General features: G+C 38.6%; 1 long non-coding RNA gene across 1 annotated transcript; it reads left to right on the forward strand.

The window, feature by feature from the left end:
* The first annotated feature begins 483 nt into the window (after positions 1-483).
* On the forward strand, positions 484-5,776 carry LOC121140004. Its single transcript, XR_005876815.1, has 2 exons — positions 484-4,025; positions 4,878-5,776. It is a non-coding gene; the product is annotated as an uncharacterized LOC121140004 (long non-coding RNA).
* Positions 5,777-6,778: the final 1,002 nt, after the last annotated feature.

The raw sequence follows: 6,778 nt of genomic DNA on the forward strand, positions 1-6,778 counted from the left end.
TAATTTATGTGTATGTTTTTCTGTATACTACGTGAGGGCATGGTATCCACAAAGGTCAGAAGAGAATGTGGGAGCCCCTGGAACTTGAGCTATGAATGGCTATGAGTCACCATGTGAGTGCTGGTAATCAAACCCTGGCCTTTTGCAAGAATAATAAGTGCTCTTAACCGAGACCTACCTCTACAGCCTTCAAATTTTATTTTTATTAGTCCTTTGAGAATTGCTTGCCATGTATTTTGAATATATAAACCAGCTTTCCCAACTCCTCCTAAATTCATACTTCTTGTCTTTATTCACTCAATTTTACAACCTCGTTGTTTTCACCTATCAAGTTCATTTAGTGATAGTCATATATTTTTAGACATGGCCTTCCAGTGGAGTGGGTTAACTTACTAGGGGCAACACTTTTTTTTTTTTTGGTTTTACGAGACAGGGTTTCTCTGTATTGTTTTGGAGGCTGTCGGTCCAGCCTGGCCTCGAACTTAGAGATCCGCTTGCCTCTGCCTCCCGAGTGCTGGGATTAAAGGCGTGCACCACCACCGCCCAGCTAGGGGCAACACTCTTAAAGGAAACTTATTCTCCCTCTATGGACTTGCTTAATCAGGTATCTGCCAATAGCTCCTCAAATCAGTCTTCCTCAGCTGTGAATCCTGTGAACTACAGTAACCACTGGTCTGGCAAGACACACGCACTGGTACAATAGAGCACAAATATCATGGTAGTAGCCAGCCATTTCCTCCTTATATTGAAGTCCCATTCCACAATATAAAACCTATATCTGATGCCATTGTCAGGGCAAGAACTTGAGGCTAGGTAAGTCATAGTCCCTATAGTAGAACCTACTTTAAGGGACTATTATGCTGCTAAATGCACATTGTATTAAATCAACTCCTAGTGACTTATCATTATACTTATAGATAAATGCGTCTCAACCTTCATCAGAGAATCTTCTATGGATGCTGATCAACAATAGTAGATGTTTATTAACAGAGACAACTGGTCAACATGCAGACAATAATGGACCTTGGAATGCTAAGCCATAAATGAAACATCTATATCCTATTCCCTCCTCTCGTGGACCAGAAATCATAGTGGAAGAGGGTGTAAGGAGTGGATGAATACTAGAGAACTTTGTCCCCTGGATAAAGCAGGACAGTTGCACATATTAACTCATAGCAATTGTAACAGCATACACAAGACCCATGCAAGGTCAAGGTAGACTTTAAATTTCATTATAATAAATGCTGTTTATCACTGTAAAATTTATCTGACATTATTCATATGAATAAGTAACCCATGAAGTCTACTAACATCGTAAGAGATTTTGCTTGGTTATGACCTCCTTTCAAAACTACAGCTGTGCTTCAGCCATGAAACCTCACAGATCAGAACCAGAAAATGGAGTCATGTAAGACTCAGAAAACCACCTACTACCTTCTGGTTTCTGTTACTGAGTATTAGGCACAGAACAGCTGCAGCGAACATGAGAAGAGACAGCTTCCATCCCCAAATCTGTCTCTGTGATTCACTGACTTCCAGCTTTTTCTCCAATCTGAAATATGTTTACCAGAAAAAAGAAGGACAGCCTCTGCCATAGTGGGTACAAAGGACTGGCTAGAATGTTTCTCCATTTTTGGAAGACGGCCATAATTCAGGAGAAAGTCCAGTGGAGAAAATCAGGGCTCTGTGTTTGCACTATGAATGTCAATGGGGCCAGAGCAATGTCCTTGCTGGCTTCCTCAAACTTTCACTCTGTTATTTATTTGAGGCTGGAGGCTAGTCCTAACACCTGAGTCTAATAGATCAGACTCAACCATCACCAACAGCGATTGTAGAATAATTTTTAAAAGGAGAAGAGAACAGTGGTATTTAAAAGGAGAAGGGAGAAGACTATTTCTTAAAGTGTAAAACTTTACGTGGATTTCTCCAGGGTTTTTTGTGCAAATTTTTGTCAAATCCAGATGTAATTTTGAATAGATAGGTAACTTCACTCTGGCCTTGATCTTTGTGGTGCCTTTTAAGGCCTATTTCATGAAGTAACTAGTCTTCCTGGAAGGGACAGCACTGAGGGTAGTGCTCATTGCTGGTGAAGTTTCTTAGTTGACTGTCTTCTCTGTCAAATGAGAATCCAAATCATCCATGTTGTCTTTCTGTCTTTTAAAATGCTACTGAATTCTATTGAGAATGCTAATACTGGGCGGGCCTCTTCAATTAATTTTGCCTCAAATAGCATAAGAAAGCTTTGGGCAGGATAGAAGCAGGTGTTTGTTTTCCCAGTACCAGACCTTGGCTGGGTGCTCATGTTTAGTGAAGGTTCACTAAGCATCATGGGTAATGCGTTCTCCTGGATCTTGGATGATTGATTGAAGCCCAAGGCATAGACACCCAGGAAATGATGTGCTTTTAGGTGGAGCTTTTCACTATTGGAGGGGGAAATTTGGATCCTGATGCAGGAATTCCACTTGGTTTGGGTTGCCTACAATGTTGTTTTTGATCAGCTTGCTGAGTAAAGCCCGGGTAGCCATGTCTTCTTTATTTTCTGCATCTGCCTTTTCTGCAGTGGCACTGGTTTTGATAACACCATTAGTGTCTGACTTGACTTTTGCTTCTTTGATCTGCAAACTGCTTATAATTTCAACTGTGACTTCCCGCTTGTGCATCACTAGGTCACATGATTTAGTAGGTCATAGTACTAAGTGTGTATGGGGGGCGGTGGGGAACTTGTGAAGAGCTGAACTGCGCTACACCAGTGCCATCACTGAGCCCAAGACTGCCTTATTTTTAAAACTAATATTTTATTTGTATTAAAGATCTAGTATAAATAGTAAGTTTTGTAAATCAAGACCTCACAAGTTTTCTTTCTAAAACTTACATGCATTTTGCTCTACTAAAATATTTATAATTAATATAACCTTTTAAACTACCCACATAAATGTTGAATGATGAATATATTTATGTGTTTAAAATTTACCCACCAGTGTCCTTATTTCTGAAGATGCTGAAAAATAGGTCCAGGATAGTCACCTGAATTCTGACTCCAGCTTAATTTTACCTAAATGAATACTTAAAAATAATAAAGATATTTGTACAATCCTCATATGCTGCATCTGCATTCTGTTTTTATGTATATTGCTGTAAGTCAGAGGCAGTATTTTGTTTCTTATCTCGTTTACACTGATGAACTTTTTTCACCCCCTTGTAAGATGCAAGCAGGAAAAAAGCATGGGAGTGAGGGAGTTCAAGAAGCCAGACAGAAACAGAACTGAAAACTGGGGTATTTACCAAAGTATATATGCCAAGTACATTAGAGGTAATCATCAATATGAAACACTTCCTTTAAAAAGTAATAGTTGCATGTATTATTTTGTTGAAAATGTATGCTCATTATAGACTCTGTCTATCACAGGCAGACAAATTTTCTCTAGAATTTGCTCTATTTTGAAAGGAATATACCAAAGTATTTTAATTTACTTTCTTTTCATATATAACCAACTAATTTCCAGTTAAGCAAATCCACATATTTACTTATGATGTCTCTTTGCTTAGCTAAGTTGCATTTCAGGATAGATGGTTTTCTTGTGAGAAATGTCCTTAATAGTAAGTAACCGTCTGTGAAAGGCAGGATGTATCCAGAGACTAGCATGGGTTGGAGGTGACAAAGGAACTTATTTAAATGTCAAAGAAGGAAGCTGTATTACTTTTTTTGAACCAGCAGGACAGAGAAAGAGGCCAAGGATCTTAAAACTAGGAAAACGGATAAAATGAAGACAAATGACATCAGCTTGAGGAGAAGAGGCTGGCAAACAAGTGGTACATTGATGTTTAGGACATCTAGAAACCTGTGAAAATGTCTAATGTGTCAATATTCCATTTGAATTCGTCTCCTAGATACACCATAGACATGTACCTACCCTTTTACCAAAACTTCTATCGAACTTGCTCAGTACACACTAATTTTGTATTTGCATTGCAGTGGAGGACTGACGACCTCATATGTGGCTGAAAGAAGATAGCAGTGACAGAAGGTAAACCCAGGAGTTGGGACAATTGACTGTAACTTGAATTGGCTCACGAACCAGAATATAGGAAAGTGAATCTCCCAGAGAAAGGGCCAGATAAAGAAAACAAATTATACTGTTACCTGAGGTAGAAATGGAAGGCATTTTGTTACTGAAATAATCACAGACTCTAGAAGACAGGGGTACATTAAGATTGCCTAAGAATGAATAGAATAAAATTGAAAATTTTCTTAGAATATTGTCTGGACATAACTACTATCTATATTTAAGTGACTCTTCTTTTATTCTTTTCTTTTTGCATAGACAGAGTTTTAAATTAAATTGGTATCAAAGTAACTATCTTTACCACTTAATAATATATTGTATTCTAAAAAATAGCTAAGAGAGTCAAAGCAAAATGTGTTCCTGACTCACAAAAAAATTAGTGTATGCAATCAAACTTATATTAATCACTTCAGTTTAGTTACTCTACAATGTGTACTTATTTTAAAACAGTGTATATAGCTGGCAAAGATTTTCTCCCATTTCTTAAGACCTCCTCTCTCAACTAACAGTGTTCTTTGCTTTATAGAAACTTTTAATTTTACAAGATACCACTTGACAATTACTGACCACATTTTCTGAGTGAACAGAGTGCTATCCTCATCAGAAATACTTCATAGTTTTTCTTATTGTAAATAGTTTTAAGTTAGGATTAGAACCTTCTTATTTAGAAAAAAAAAAGGGGATGTGTTGTGGGATTTTGATCCTTTTAGCCAATGACTTTTGGGACAGCAAGCCCTAGGGCAAGGGTTTATCTGCAGATATGACAAAGCTTAGGGAGACAGTCGCCCACTCTCTTGCTTCTTCTCCCCTTAGGTGGTCTGAGCAGAGCAGGTGGCTTGCTCTTCACCCATGGACAGAACAACTTGACAAAGGCAGCTGGAATGGGGGCAGTGTCTAACCTGATCTTTATCTCAGTGAGTGTTTACCCCTACTTTATACCTTATAATAAATCTTTGAGAATCTTTACCAGACTCCCACGGATTCACACTACACCAGAGCCATGGAATACCTGCTAAGGAGAGCTACTAACAGAGGTTGGAACCAGCCCAAGAGAAAGAAGTGTGTTGCAGTCAACAAATCTGAATGGAGTTGGAGATTTGAAGGGCACTTTAGCAGAAGACATGGAGTTTCAGAGTGTGGTGATTGCTCAGCTGGTTTTTGGTCTTGCTTTGGTCCAGTATTTCTGCACTATGCTCCCCTTCCCTGCCACTATATGTTGCGAGTATATAATCTGCTTTTTGATTTTGATTTTACAGGGGACTACAGTTAAGAGGCTTCATGAATTTTAGACTTAGAATTTTAAACTTTAAGTATGTTTGAGACTGTTACAGACTATGGGGACTTTTGAAGTTGGACTGAATGTGTTTTTACATTATGATATAGCTACAAGACTTTGGGTGCTAGACAATTGATTGTGGTAGTTAAAAAGAAAATGCCCCATAGAGAGTGGCACTAATAGGAGGTGTGGCTTTGTTGGATTAGGTGTGACCTTATTGGAGGAAGTGTATCACTGGGGTGGCGTGCTTTGAGGTCTCCTTTTCTCAAGCTATGCTCAGTGTGACACACATTTGCTTCTGATGTCTGCAGATCAAGATGTAGAACTCTCAGCTTCTTCTACAGAGCCATGTATGCCCACAAGCCATCATATCCTACCATGATAATGGACTGATTCTGAAATTAAGCCACCCAATTAAATGTTAAGTGTTACCATGGTCATGGGGTCTATTCAAAGTATTAAAAATTCTAACTGAGGCAAGTATCTTCTTCAATTTCTCTTTGGAATATTTGCATGTTTTCATTGTAGATGCCTTTCATTTCCATGGTTATGTTCATTCCAATGCATTTTACATTTTTGTGGTAACTCTGAATGAAATGGTTTTAGTGATTTTTTTCCAACATCTTTGTTATTGGTATGTAGGAAGGCTTTTGTGAGATAAATCTATACCTGTGACTTTGATGACAGTGTTTGTTAGCTCTGAACATTTGCTGGTGGAGACAATAGGGTTCCTCATATGTAGAATTTTATAAGCTACAATAAGAATGTTCTGACTACTTCCTTTTCCATGTATGTCACTTTTGTTTATTTCTCTGGTCTTACTGATCTAGCTAAGATTTCAAGTACTATATGGAATTGGAATGTACAAAGTAGAAGCCCTTGTCTTATTCCTGATATTAATTGACATGACATGAGTATTTCTTCATTTAGTATGTCAGCTACAGGTTTGTCACATATAGTCTTTATTGTGCTTAGTATCTTAGTTATTATCTATATTATCTTAGTTAGAATTATTTTGTTGTTGTAAAGAGACACCATGACAAAAGCAACTCTTTTTTTTTTTTTTGGTTTTTACGAGACAGGGTTTCTCTGTATTGTTTCGGAGGTTATCGGTCCAGCCTGGCCCCGAACGCACAAAGATCCGCCTGCCTCTGCCTCCCGAGTGCTGGGATTAAAGGCGTGCGCCACCACCGCCCGGCCAAAAGCAACTCTTATATAGAAAACATTTAATTTGTGTGGCTCACTTAGGTTTTCAGAGATTCAGTCCATTATCGTCATGGTGAGCATGGCGGTGTGCAGGCAGACATGGTACTGGAGAGGGAGCTGAGGATCCTACATCCTGCAGGCAACAGGAAGTTGACTAACTGTGACACTGAGTGAGTGAAGCTTAAGCAAAAGATTTCAAAGCCCACCCCCACAGTGACATACTTCCTCCAAC

Source organism: Mesocricetus auratus, unplaced genomic scaffold (assembly GCF_017639785.1).
Source record: "Mesocricetus auratus isolate SY011 unplaced genomic scaffold, BCM_Maur_2.0 Super-Scaffold_100003, whole genome shotgun sequence".
NCBI classification, from domain to species: Eukaryota; Metazoa; Chordata; class Mammalia; order Rodentia; family Cricetidae; genus Mesocricetus; species Mesocricetus auratus.